Source organism: Lissotriton helveticus, chromosome 9 (genome assembly GCF_964261635.1).
Source record: "Lissotriton helveticus chromosome 9, aLisHel1.1, whole genome shotgun sequence".
In the NCBI taxonomy this organism is placed as follows: domain Eukaryota; kingdom Metazoa; phylum Chordata; class Amphibia; order Caudata; family Salamandridae; genus Lissotriton; species Lissotriton helveticus.
Genome location: NC_136070.1, coordinates 771,945,681 through 771,961,098, shown reverse-complemented (window position 1 = coordinate 771,961,098; position 15,418 = coordinate 771,945,681).

The following is a 15,418-nucleotide window of genomic DNA, read 5'->3' as shown; positions in this document are numbered from 1 at the left end:
TCTGTTTTTAACACTGGGTGAAACAGAGGTTATATTAAAATGTGAGGAGATGCATTGTATTGTCACATGAATGATATCATCAGTGATGTGGTCATTGATGTCAAATGAGATGTCATCAGTGATGTCATTTGAGATGTCATCAGTGATGTCATCAGTGATGTCACTGACCATGTCATGAATGATGTAATATGTGACATCATCAGCAGTGGATTGCGGGTGCGCAATATATAGTTAGTGCAACTAACTATATATGGAATTTCAATGGTTTTGTGTGAGTAAAATAAGGTTTTTTAAATGCTAATTCCTAACTATATATGGTCTATAACCTATGGTTTTTTCAGTGAATTTTCAAGGTTTTGTAAATGCTAATTCCTAACTATATATGGTCTATAACCTATGGTTTTTTCAGTGAATTTCAATGGTTTTTTAATAGCAAATATCATAAGCTGTCGAATGTCAAGTACGTGGTAAGAATTTTTTTTTTCGTGTTTATGCACACTGATCTGCTTTGATTGCTGCCCCCCACCCCTCATTTCTATTAGGAGTACTCTCTCTTTGCAGATAGTGAAGGGTAGTTAACGCAGCCCTTTCCCCCTTTGTAATCCGTCGTGCCTGCTTCTCTCTCCATTTGATTGATTGTTCTCTTTGGTTCATTCTCTATTTACAAACAAGCACAGAGTCGCAATACTCTGTTTAGTCTTTGCAGATAGCGAAAAATCGTGTAAAAAAACAAAAGGAATCGAGCAAAATCAGTAGGCCACTAATGGGATCTCTTTTTGACCTCGCTAAAATAGAAACATTAGGAACAACCTGTTGAAAATAGCAATGCGTATGTACATAAGCGGCGTTCATTTGTGTTCACAGTACCCCTTGTTGATTGTTTCAATCGAGCATTGAATTGTTCGATGTTAATTCTCTTAAGGATCTTCTCTACCTGCAAACGAGGAAGAATAGGAATATTCTCTCTCCCTTTGCAGATAGTGAAGGGTAGGTAACGCAAGCCTTTAACACGTCGTACCTATTTCATTCCTCATTGATTGATTGATTGTCCGAACATTGACTGTTTGGGAATTAGTTCTTTTTGGAGGTATTCCCTGTTTGCAAATAAACGTAGGAAAATCTTTGCAAGTAGTGAAAGGGTACGTAATGCGGACCTTTCTCCCCCGTTGTAATCTATCATGCCTATCCCCACTGATTGATGCACCTGTTTCACCCGGACCATTTACTAGACATACGTCATCTGGCCCGACCAGAGAGCACCCCTAGTGAAAAGGACATATGCAATAATAACGAAGTGATCACTGTATCCTGTTAACAGAAACTTTAGCATGAAACAACCTGGAAAGAAAAGAATAGGAAAACGAAAATCAGTAGGCCACTGATGAACATGAACTTTTATTAAACAACGAACAAAGAAACGATAACATAACGTAATGATAAAACCTATTAATGTCCTAGAAACAAGAAAACGTTAAAATATGCCAGTGGTGAGAGACCAGAAAAACAGTAAGAGAAACCAAATCACCCCTCGCTGTCCCACCGCCTGCCACGCCAAAAAAATCGATAGACTAGGGAAAATGCAAGTCAGTAGAACATCCGCCCCCACTCTGGAAACTTCCAAGGTGGGGCAGGGTTCCGGCTACGCCCAGCCGGGAGCAGCCCATATAAGGCAGGTCCTGCTGCCACGCCTCGGCCAGGAGATCCTAACGTAGGGTGTAGCCGGAGGAGAGGCCGAGACCAACGGGACCCGGCCAGGGGATTGCCTTTACAACGCTGAACAGTTGCAGGGGGGGGGGAATGTCTCCTCGACCCTCCCCTCTCTCTCCCAGTCCGGCCGCGGTGGCCCTTGAGAGTTGCAGGTAGTCCCGCCACATGCTCTTCCGGTCCGGCCACCAACGGTCGGGGGGCCGAGGCCGACGGAATCCGGCTGCAGCCGATAAACCAAGAAACCCGTTCATGGGGCCAGAGCCAGGGGCGTCCGGCCGACATCCACCGGAAGCCCGGCCCGAAGACGGACGGGACACTTCTTTCTTTTATAATGGCTGCGACAACACTGGGGGGGGATGTCTTGCACATGCCTCCGACCCCCCCCTCGTCCTCATCGCCTGGTCCGGCCATAACAAATCTCAAGCGAGACGCCGTGGGGTGCACTGGGAGGGAGAGACGGTGCGAACAGGCCTCTCCCGCCTCCCCAGTGTAGGCTTCCCAGCTGCACCCTCAGCGGTCCAGGCGCCCGGAAAAGAGTTCTTCCACTGTGGCCATGCTGCAACGTCTCGCCCGGCAGGGTGGAGCCCGTCCGTTCATTTGACCCCGCGATCGCCAGTAGCTACCGAACTCTCAAAATGGCGGTCGACCTGGCAAGAGCGGGCCCAGCATAAAGAAATGGCCCGGTCACTGGTTGACTCCACCACCGTAGTCCTCCACGACCTTGAAGATTCTAGAGGAGCCGCGGGAGTCTCCCACCCCCGATGGGGAATGACTGCCATGATCACCCGTGGAGTGACGAAACTGTATCCGCGGGACGTCGGCGCCAGCCTCACTTTGAATTACTAGAATCCTGCAGACCTCACTTCCGGTGAAAGCACAGTGTGACCCGGTAGGAAAAATTGTTGCACCCCCTCCCCTTTTTGACTGATAGTTCAAACCACCGATCCTTTCCTTTGCCCTTTTAACGGAACTTTGGACTGCCTCCCCCTCTTTTACATTTTCTAGAGAAAACAAAACATTAACCACTACATTAGCATAGCAGTTGACACCAGAACTGTTTTCAAATTGAAAACCAACAACATCTTCAACAGAATCCTTTTTGTTTCTGCTGTGACCCTGCTCCAGCACAGGCATTGTCCCCAGCAGTAATTCTGCAATGCCGGTAAGAATAGCTGTGGTGCCTACTGGACTCACTCACCCCCGCGGCGCCCCACGCCGTTATTTGCTGGGCGGCAACTTGCTAGACATCACCTTCGTGACATCCAGATTTCAGCGCGTTCTGCTGCCTTGGAACTATTCGCACAACAGACCGCTACTGACAAGAATATTTCATTATTGGTGCTGTCAATTTCAATAAATCTATTACTGTTTTTGTTTTGTTGTATATATTTATATGTTATTAAAGTTTTATATTCCTACTACTTTGTTGGAGTGCTATATATTTTTTATGTGACACATAATTGTAAAAACTTTGATGTACAAAGAGTCATTCCTGGAATCTTCCGCTTCAGGCTCGGTCCCCTCCCCAATCACAATACAGGATAGTTTTCAGATAGTAGGAACACGTGTGGTGTGACGGATCTCATCGGGTGTGGGCCTTGATCTACTATAACTCCTTTGAAGAGGGGTGATTCTTTACAGCTGGGGCCATAAACTACATCTGCAGGGCTAGCTGATAGCCTGGACAATCGGACACAGAGGAAGAGGAGTGTCACAGGGTGCGGTAGTGAATAGGGCGAAAGGGAGGTGTCGGGCGGGCACAGTGTGATTCTCAGGGAAGAGCAGCGCAGATGGGGGGAGGTTTATTGCCCATGCATAAGACAGAGAGCGGGGGTGACCAGTGCCTGGGGAAGATGCTTGCGAGGGTGAGGAGCCATGCTACGAATCGACAGCGTGCAGAGAGTGGGTCTGGTCAAGACATCTAAAATGGCTGCCGTGCACGACAAAAGTGTGGCATTTCAAAAAAGGCAAGATGGCGCAGACAATGTTTTTCAACACTTCCTCATTTCCTTCGAATCGAACGTTAACAGACGTTGGGGCATATTACCAAAGTTAAGCGATATTTATCGCTAACGATGCTTACCAACCAATTTTTTACCACTAAGCATCGTCAGAAATTATCGAAGATAAACCTTACTATTATCAAGGTTTATCGCAAATGCGATAATAAACGGCCGCAATGCATGAATATCGCTAAAAACTCAGCGATATTCATGCATTACCGAGCTAATACTCTTAGCCATGTTATCCACCTCCCATTGGATAACATGGCTAAGAACTGCTCAGGGCAGGTGTTACTTTTTGGAGATATTCGCGCTTAGCGCGAATATCTCCAAAAGTTGGTAATAGGAGATAGATATCTTGCATGTTGTAATGCAAGTTATTGTGGTATATGGAACTCATACCATAATCTCTCAGGAAAGCAGAAACTGATCCTTTTGGGACCGCCTAAAAAGGCCTAGGGGGTGAGGAGTACTCTACTTTGCCCCCTTTTCACGTTCCGAACTATTTTATTTTACTCTCTTCTGTAATTACACAAAATACCAGCGATAAGATGCATCGGAGACACACAGTGAGAGAAAGGAGGCCGGAGATGAAGAAGACATGTCAAATACACATTGGAGATAATATAGTGGCAGAAGGGAAGTAAATATGAGTAAACTTACCATGTAACATAAAAATGTTGCACTCTATACTATAAGTCTCATTTTATACTACAATCACTTCGCTACAACCTCATAAATTAAAAATAAAAATAAATAATGTCTCAAACAATTTTTGATTTCTAAATATAAATTTATTCTTCAAAATTTTCTAAATTTGAAACAACTAGTAACATGTCCTCATCAGTAATTTCCTCTTCAATCATCTCATCTGGAATCTCCTCATTAAAAGTCTGCAATGATGATTCTTGTAACTCTATGGTCTCCAAACACTCGATAAATTCGCCATCAAGAGATTGATCAAAAAAATCATTCAAGTCATCTCCTCCTTCTGACAATATTTCATTATTGGTGCTGTCCATTTCAATCAATGTAGTGGAATCATTCAAGTCATCTCCTCGTGACAATATTTCATTATTGGTGCTCTCAATTTCAATCAATGTAGTGGAATCATTCAAGTCATCTCCTCCTTGTGACAATATTTCATTATTGGTCCTGTCCATTTCAATCAATCTAATGGAATCATACAAGCCATCTCCTCCTTGTGACAATATTTCATTATTGGTGCTCTCAATTTCAATCAATGTAGTGGAATCATTCAAGTCATCTCCTTGTGACAATATTTCATTCTTGGTGCTGTCCATTTCAATCAATCTAATGGAATCATACAAGTCATGTCCTCCTTGTGACAATATTTCATTATTGGTGCTCTCAATTTCAATCAATGTAGTGGACAATTCAAAAGAAATTGCCACGGTCTCTTCATTGTGAGCCATTTTATTTTGAAATTGCTTGCTGTAAATTGCAGAAAAAAATAATCACTTTCATTTATCGTTTTTAGTAATACATAATATAAAACTAACTTCATCAAGTATTTAGTATAACAGAAGGACTGCAAATAAATAACAGAAAACATTTTTCAAATTATCTTCAAGTGTACAACATAGTTCCCCTTACAAATTAACAACTCACCTTTTTAAAAGTAGCAGAAGTGTTAGTACTGTGTAAATCAAACACCAGAAATTCACCACCAAAAATTCCTCACAAATGTACCTCAGACAGTAGTATCACAAAATGGCTGTGGTTTCCTCTCATTTGACATATATACATAACCAATTAACTTTCATCACACACAAATACAAAACCAAAGTAACATTTTAATTGGTTCTAAATTTCAACACTTTCAAATGTGTTTTCCCCATGCAATTTTCCATAGGACATTTACATACGTCTACAGCCTGAATGGCTGAACGGAATTACACCAAACTTGGCAAAATGGTACATCAAACCTAAGAGGTCAGGAAGGATCTACTATGCCCCCTTATGGTCATTTCCCCCTTCGCTTTGGCCTCCTCTTGTCTCTCAATCCTACCGAGAGACAAGATGGCGGCCGCTACGGACTGTTTGGAATGTTGACAGACGCCGGAGAACCAATCAGCTTCGCAAAGCTCCGTAACGCGAAAAGTACGCGAAGCGGAGCGCTGTTACAGATATATATCTTTTTTTGAACGTTAATTTCTCAAAATCCACTGGAGCACATATATTGAGACCTAGCAAAGGCACATCGGGCTACCAGTCCCTAATATTTTGCCAAGTTTCGTGCAAATCCATTCAGGTGTTCGATTATTATTATTATTATTTTTTTTTGCCCCGCGGGGCCCTTTTAAAACCTCCACATCAAACCTAGGGGGTCAGCGAGGATCTACTATTCCCCCTTATGGTCATTTGCCCCTTCGCTTTGGCCTCCTCTTGTCTCTCGATCCTACCGAGAGACAAGATGGCGGCCGCTACGGACTGTTTGGAATGTTGACAGACGCCGGAGAACCAATCAGCTTCGCTTCACAAAGCTCCGTTGCGCGAAAAGTACGCGTCCTAGGACGCTGCCCGGTCCGCTGTTACAGATATATATCTTTTTTTAAACGTTAATTTCTCAAAATCCACTGGAGCACATATATTGAGACCTACAAAAGGCACATCGGGCTACCAGTCCCTACAATTTTGCCAAGTTTCGTGCAAATCCATTCAGCCGTTCGGGCTAAAAGTGAGGCCAACCGCCCTATGGAAAACTCAATGTTAAAAACACGTTTTGGGACCCCCCTTTTTTCTCGGCCCCCCCTTGACGAACCCCCCCCAAATTTTCAAGGGCTGCTCAGAAACAAAATGTGCCATTTTCCTGAAAATTTCAGCCAATTCCGTCCACAAACGCCAAAGTTATTAGACATAGAATTTTCAAAAAACCCATAGAGAAAAAATCCTAACTATATATACCTACTGGCGACCGCCAGTAGGTAATATATATATATATATATATATATATATGTGTGTGTGTGTGTGTGTGTGTGCTAACCCTGTAACAGTTTTACTCTATGTATCTTTCTTATGAAAATCAATAAAGTACTTTGAAATAAATAAATAAAAATGGCTACCTCTTAGAAAAATGCCACAACTGCATTACAAAATTAGGTTTTTTGATTCATCTCTGCATGTTCCTGCTGAAAGCGGGTGACTTTAGTATAGTAAACTGTTCATGGACTCAATTTTTTATGAAAAAACAGACACTTTTATCTGAAGAACTTTATCCCTATTTTCCCCCAAAACTCAAACATTTGCTATATATTGCCTATTTTCTCAGTACCCTCCAGGGTAATCTATAAACCCTGGGATCTTAAATATCCCCTGGATGTTGGGGGGAAAATTGACACAAATGTTGCGAGGATACCTTATGTTGAAAAAATGTTATGGAGACCAAAGCATGAACTACCCCAAACAGCACTCAGCAGATAAGGGGTTAATGCTAGTGGTAATCGTTCCACAGCATCCTGTAAGTGCAAACTTCCCTAAGTGACCCTCTGGCATCCCTGTACACGAGAAAGACCATTTTATTTTTTGCAGATTTATATAGCGAGAACGCGACCCGAAGGTATAGGAGCCCTGTACATGAGCACCAGTTACCTTACACAAGAACACATTCATTTTTGGTATTTTTGGCTGGGACGGCTGGAGTTTTGCGCTCTGTTTATGAGCGACGGTACCGGAAATCAGAGAGTAGCCCACGGCAAGAAATTAGAGGCGACGGCCCAGAGAAGGCGAGCTGAAGTGACGGGATCGCCAGAATATCCTAGTGCTGGCTTACACTCCCAAGATGGCGGCTCTCTGATGTGAAGGAGAGACCTGGTGTCAGAAAAAGCGGAGAGTGGGCCGAGTTGCGGGAGAAACGACTGGCCGCTGAGACGCGCGCCTTGAGTCTGGAATCACAGCACTGGGAGGTAAGAGGGTGAAGCAGCGGACTGAGCGGCAGACTGTAAGATAGCGGCTGGACCCCGTGACTGACAAGATCCCGGCGGGGGAGGCTGCTGCACGGCACCGGAGGGTGGTTAGTAGTTGGGGACACCCTCTGGACTTCCTTACACAGCGTGGGGACGATCGACAGCCAGCTGGGGGCCACGCTTTGAAGACAGCAGAGAAGAGCAGAGGTAATTGCAGAATGGCGGGTGAGCTGACATGCGGACATCGGAACGGAGAACCCGCTACCGCAGCTGCTTGATCCCGAGTGCGGCGGAGCTGTGATTTCGATTCCCTGACAGCACTGCGCATCATGTGGGAGCGTCCCTCCTAACAGAGTCTCCATATACGGGGCCATGAGGTGAGAGCGCGCGACCCTTCCTGGGAGGCCAGGGGGCATCCAGTCAATCACTCAGAGCCTCTCACACCACGCGCCGATTTGAACCGGCCCACACACCGCCAGGTTAGAAGCTGGGATGCTGTAAACCACGAGTGGCCTAGAACTCGTCCTGCCTGTCCTCCTTGCCTGGCCTTAAGATGGCTGCCTGAGCCCTCACATCTTGGCAGGAAGCCCACGATCCGCTACAGGACATTACCTATATTTGTAAGGAGTTCTTCACCCCTATGCTGACCCCTCGCCTGGTAGCCTGCCAGCACTTCCTTGCCTTCATTCACTCATGCATAAAGAGTGAAATGGGCTGGTTCCACCCTCTGCATTTGGGGGCCATCTTGGAGTGGGAAAATTGACATTATCCCAAGGATCTGGTTCAGGAACTCTCCTCTTAACATCATCCATGTGCCACTGATAAAACATTACCATCGGACAATAGCGTGGGCAGCTGCAACATTTCTTCCTATCTATTTAAGGGACACATTGAGTGCCCTGGCGGCCTTTCGCTCATTACAGCTGCGAAGTAAGTAGTGCCAGCTGCACCATTTAGGCCTTTTACAGCTGTGCAGCAAGTAGTGCCAGCTGCACCGCTTAGGCCATTAACATCTGTGAGGCAAGTAGTGCCAGCTGCACAGTTTAGGCCACTCTATCTGTGGGGACAGTTCTGATTGAGTTAGGAGTGAGATGCACTCCTTCGCCCCATTCCCTCACAGCTGCGCAGCACTTAGTGCCAGCTGCAACGCTTAGGTTTGCGTAAGTGAGCATCCTTTGGCTTTCGCTGCATTGGCAGCAGCCCTGACATTCTGGATACAGGGCTTCTGAGCCCCCCTCTGAGATTACCAGTTGGCCAGGGAGGCTGGGAGGTTTGCTGGGCGCCAGGTCCTATTATGATTATGTGGTGCTAGGAAATGTTTTTCATGTAGTATGATTTACTCACCCTGCTCTGAGCGAGTGAAATGGGCTGGTTCCACCCTCTGCATTTGGGGGCCATCTTGGAGTGGGCAAATTGACATTATCCCAAGGATCTGGTTCAGGAACTCTCCTCTTAACATCATCCATGTGCCACTGATAAAACATTACCATCGGACAATAGCGTGGGCAGCTGCAACATTTCTTCCTATCTATTTAAGGGACACATTGAGTGCCCTGGCGGCCTTTCGCTCATTACAGCTGCGAAGTAAGTAGTGCCAGCTGCACCATTTAGGCCTTTTACAGCTGTGCAGCAAGTAGTGCCAGCTGCACCGCTTAGGCCATTAACATCTGTGAGGCAAGTAGTGCCAGCTGCACAGTTTAGGCCACTCTATCTGTGGGGACAGTTCTGATTGAGTTAGGAGTGAGATGCACTCCTTCGCCCCATTCCCTCACAGCTGCGCAGCACTTAGTGCCAGCTGCAACGCTTAGGTTTGCGTAAGTGAGCATCCTTTGGCTTTCGCTGCATTGGCAGCAGCCCTGACATTCTGGATACAGGGCTTCTGAGCCCCCCTCTGAGATTACCAGTTGGCCAGGGAGGCTGGGAGGTTTGCTGGGCGCCAGGTCCTATTATGATTATGTGGTGCTAGGAAATGTTTTTCATGTAGTATGATTTACTCACCCTGCTCTGAGCACCTCTAAAGGTGATTTCATGATGATGAGGTTGTCTTGCATATTTTGGTTATGCTAGTGAGATTTTGTTCCACCTTGTGCTTTATGCCCCCAATGTTTAGTGATTCTCAGAATATTAGGGTCCAATATTAGTCTGTTGAGATTATGGGCGTACAATGCGGTTGGTGCCGAATGTGGTTTTTGCTGCAGGCTGATGCTAAGTATAGTGATCACCAGTGGATACTGGGTGTTCGTTTATGACCTGTTTTACTTTTACTAAATTTGCTTTGTGATGGTTATGACAGTGGTCCAGTTGGCCCTGTCATATGTAAAAAAAATTATCTTGTAAATATCATCTAGTGCCAGGTGGCATCATGTATACCTAGATGAAGGGCCCAACAAATACCAGCGGAATCACTGAGACTCCCAAGCCCCCCATCTTCTGCTAACCATCTGTTCCTAATCACCTCACCTCCCAGACGGCACACTAGTTCAGATATCTTCACCCGACGTCTGGAATATGTGCCCCCTTTATGTCCTTTTTACTTCTCCTCATCACCGCTTTCTTAGTAACACTCTTATCCCCCCCACCCGCATCCTCCTCATTGTCCCAACATGGCCACCACTCGAGTTAAGGCTAAAATTAACTGTTACAAAATCATTTATCCTCCCAACCAGACTAAAGCTTCAGTAAAACGATTGAAGCATAACACTATTGAACGTTTCCCTGATTCACTTTTTGTTGATCAATTTTACAATGGTCGTTTTGGGAGGCTCAAAAACGATTTCATTTTCTTCACTCACGACACCCCCTCTTGGTCCACCAGCTTATATAATTCCCTTAACGTCACCTCCTCCTCCTCTATCCCTCATGGGAAAGAACTGCAAATGTCCCCTCCACGTTTTTCAACGGCTCCCTCACTATCTCACTCTATAACAACGGTACTGTCATGATCCCAGGCAAAGACACCTGTCTCTCTCTCTTTGGCCACCTCTTCCCCTCCCTACTTTCCTCCTCTGCGACCGGGTCATCCCCTGACTCTTCATCTAGCTCCACCCATTACTCCCTTTCTCCTCCCCTGACCCCCTACACTCCAATAGGCTGCATCCCCGAGAAGCACAGGTCGACCAACTTCCCTCCCCTTCTCCTGTGCCCTCCTCTCCCATTCCTCCCCCTCACAGTATGCCCCCCTTCATCACTTCAGCCTTACCTTTAGCTAATACGCTCCTCGTCCAATCTGCACCATCCTGGGACTCCAATTTCATCTCCTCTCACCTTTTTTTCTTTCCTGCCACCCCCCTGTTTAGTCCACCTCTCATCCAACCTTCTCCACCAGTTAACTTTCCTTTCGCTCCCCTTACTCCTCCCTCTCCCACTATTCTCTACCCCCTCCCCCCTCGCTTTTTACCCTGATTTTTCACAAACCCATTGCATCTCTCTCCTTCCCCCCACTCCTCCAGCATTGCTATGCTACCCCCTCTCCCCCCTTGGTAACCCTTTCCATTTCCCTCCCTCTGCCCAGCAGAATCATTTCCTTTCTTCAACTTCCCTTTCTGCCAACCCCCCTCACTCTGCCAGATGCCCGTTCCCTCACAGCCACCTCTCCTAGCTGACAGGACCGCTCCAACCACCTCCACTCTTTTACGCCCTAACCTCCTACATCCCGATGATTCCACACAGTCCTCCCCTCTCATTCTACCTCACCGCCTTGATCCGCACTCATCTCCCCCTAAATATGTCCTTAGTTTCTTTCCTTCTTGCAACGCCAACAAAGACAACCCACCCTTCACCTCTGATACACCAACTCCCGCTCTCAACCTCCACTTTCCCCACCTATGAACCCTATACCCCAACTCTCCTTCTGTCCCCCAACCTCTCCCCGTCCTTCACCACCAATTTCACCCCCTCCTGTTTCCATCGAGCCACCTAACCTTCCGTGCTCTGCCCTACTCTCTCTGGAAAATAAGCTACGCTCTCTTATCACCTCCATCTCCCAACTTGTAGCTACCATTTCACTTTTAAGCTCCAAAATCTCCACTTTTCCTTACACCTCAACTCCTTTGGAAAACTCTCACCTTCCCACGACATGCACCTCACCCCCCACCCCAGTATAGCTAAGCATAACCAGTCGTCTGCAAACATCGTTAACTCACACAAGCCCTTGAACGCCACCCTTCTTCAACTTGCATCTCCGAGTAACCCAACTATCTACACTATTCTGACCATCTCCTCTGTCAGAACCAAGCATCCACCTAAACCCTCCCCGTATAAGAACAATACCCCTATCACCCTTCTTAGCCCAAGTGCCCCCGTCACCAAAACAGTCTTGACAGAGCTGCGCTGTCTGCTCCACAACTGCAGATCTGCAATAAAAAAACACAAACTTGAAATCTCCGATACCATCACCCTTCACAATATTGACATGCTTTTCCTAAAAGAGACCTGGTTCAACGATACTTCTCACTCTAAGTTTGATCTCCTATACCCACAGGCTATTCTATTTTTATGAATGACAGAACTGAAAAAGTTGGGGGAGGTGTTGCAGTCATCTTTAGAAACTCCCTTCACCTTAAGGCTTTTCCTATCAGCGCCTTCCGCCCTATTGAATGCCTAACTCTTTAGCTTCAACTACACCACCGCTCACCCCTCAGATTCCATGCCATTTACCGCCCGCCTGGCAGCGGCCCTTCATTTATGGAGGAACTCACTGACTTCATCAGCAACCAATACTCGCAAAGAGACAATCAGACCTTCGTGGGTGACTTAAATCTCCACTGGGGCTCCCCGCAAGACTCTTCCGCGAATTTGCTGGCCACCTTCCTCTCTACAAACGATCTTATCCAACACTGCACAGAATCAACACACTTTAAGGGCTCACTCATGGACCTTGTTATTTCTAAACCAGGCATGCTTTCTATCGCTACCCCTATTCATGTAGACAGGTCTGACCACCTCCTCATCCCATTCTCTCTTCACCTAGCGCACTCTACAACTCTTGGCCAACCTAAGAGGGCTATCTCCTGGTTCAGTGACACTAAAAATATTGACACTGTTTCCCTCTGTGAATCAGCTTTGCTGTCACTTCCAAGGCTAGACCCGAACCTAGATGTTGACGAACTCACCTCCCAATGCCTCTCAATCCTTGCAGTCTAAATCAATAACGTCGCTCCTCTCCAAAGCAAAAAGAAAAGGCACATTCCCTCAGCACCTTGGTTCAACAAATCCCTCAATGAAGAAAGGAAGCACCTGGGACTCCTGGAGAAACCATGGAGGCAAGCGCCCTCCCCCGATAATTTGGCCACGCTTCGTTCAGCAAGATCCAAGTACCACAAGGACATCTTACTTGGGAAAGCGTCGCACTTCAGAACCCTCCTTGACTCAGCCAAAAATAGACACAAAAAACTATTTGATCTCATCAAGAATACTAACTGCTCTCCCCCAACCTCTAAGTTGGAGGATTCTACAAAGAAAGCAGCTGACTTCGCTGTATTCTTTGACGAAAAAGTTAAATCACTTGTGGATCAGGTCGCTCATCCTACCCCTCCAGAGGAGCGCAAATCACTAGCCATTTGGCAGAACTTCGACCCCATCTCTAAAGATGCCCTCCTCAATTGCATCCTCGAAACAAAGCCCTCCAACCATTCTCTTGACCCCATCCCTAGTGCCATTGCCATTGACTTCTGTACCCATTCTCTTCCCTATTGGACCACTCTGGTCAACCTCTCCCTCTGTCAAGGCTCCCTTCCTGTTCCCTTCAAAACTGGGCAGGTCACCCCTCTGCTTAAAAAACCCACTGCTGATGCGAATGACCTCAACAATTTCTGCCCCATCACTAACCTACCCTTTCTTGCAAAAATCACAGAAAGATGTGTAGCGAAACAACTCTCTCGTCATATCAAGGACAATGATCTTCTTGACAATTTTCAGTCAGCTTCATCCAAAACTGCAGCATTGAAACAGCATGCTGCAAGTGATTGATGACGCGCTGCGGATACTAGATTCGGGGGGGTCTTGTCTTCTAATTCTCCTTGACCTTTCTGCAGCCTTTGACACTGTCAATCACAACACTATCCTCAACACTCTTCAACAGAGAATGGGCATGGAGGGCACTGTGCTTAAATGGTTTGCTTCCTTCCTCTCTGATAGATCCCAAATGATCAAAATAGCGAACAGTCTTTCATCTACTTTGGCGGTAGGTCAAGGTGTTCCTCAAGGCTCTATACTTGCACCCACATTGTTCAATCTCTATTTAGAACCACTGGGAAATCTCCTAAGTAAATCCTGGGTCCACTATCATCTCTACCCAGACGACACTCAAATCTACCTCAAGGTTGCCTCCACTCACAAGCTCTCCGTCCTAAGCTCTACTCTGGACTCCATTCAAAACTGGATGTCAACACATCAACTGATTCTGAATCCCTCCAAAACTGAATTCCTCCTCCTCTCCTCCTCACTTTCTCCTCCCCCGGTTCAATCATGGATGGATCAGAGTAATCTACTTAACAATAAACCCATCATTGTCGACAGCGCAAAATCCCTGGATGTCATACTCGACAAAAAACTCAATCTAATCTCCCACATCAACTCCACTGCAAAGTCTGCTCGATACCAACTGAGCCTTCTTTGGGGAATTTGTTGCTTCTTCCCGGAGCAAGACCTTAAAACCCTGGTCCAATCGCTGGTCCTCTCCAGACTGAACTACTGCAATTCTCTTCTCACTGGCCTCCCCAAATCCCACCTGTCCCCCCTTAAACTTGTTCTCCATTCAGCTGCTCGCTTCATTTATGGGGCCAAAAGAAGCGATCACATCACACCCATGCTATCCACCCTCCGCTGGCTTCCCATTGACGCAAGATCTATCTACAAGACTGCCTGTATCACCCACAAAGCCTTGCACTCCTCCTCTCCTCGCTACCTGGCGAATAAACTGAAACTCTCTGGAGGCTCTAGACCATCACGTAATGCGTAAAATTTACTGCTGGAACCTCCCACTTTCAAGAAGGAAAGATCGATGGCCCAATCCTTTTCAGGCAACGCAGTGAGAATCTGGAACTCACTTCTGCCTCAGCTCCGGACCACCACCTCCTCCCAAGCCTTCAAAACTGACCTCAAAGTTCTCCTCCTTCAAAGACACTTCTAAATTTAATTCACACCCTCTCTATTATCTGAAGGAAGACCTTCCATTATAGTGAACCCTTTTCTCCATGACCTTGGAAGTGCCTTCCCAGTGTGTTCTGCCATGTATTGCGGTATTATCCTTCTACCTGTGTTCGGTACTCTTTTGTAACATGCACACGTCACTTTCTCTTGTAACACACTGTTTGCTACCTCTTACATTTTGTTTGCTTTCGATACTTGCACAAGTGCCACCATTGCCTATGTAACGTTTGTTCTTGTGTTTGAGTGTCTGCCGTATATTGCAGTACTATACCTCTACCTGCACACGTCACTTTTTCCTCCTGTAATGCACCGTTTGCTACCTCTTGTATTTTGTTTGCTCACAATTGTCACTTTTGCCTCATGTAACTTAACGTTTGCTTTTCTAATTTGTTCACTTGTAATGTTCTCCTTATGTATCAGTTCTGTTCCTAATGTGAAGCGCTCTGACACCTTCGGGTAAAGTCAGCGCTATATAAAAACGCATAAAATGAATAAAAAAATAAATGAATAAAAACCTAGTTCCCCAACTCCGACGTCGGCAGCTCTGGTCGTTAATGCCATACCCTCTCACCTTTGGAGACGGGTGGCAGGCAGACTCTCCTACCCGACCCACGAAAGGTGCTGGAGCATCCC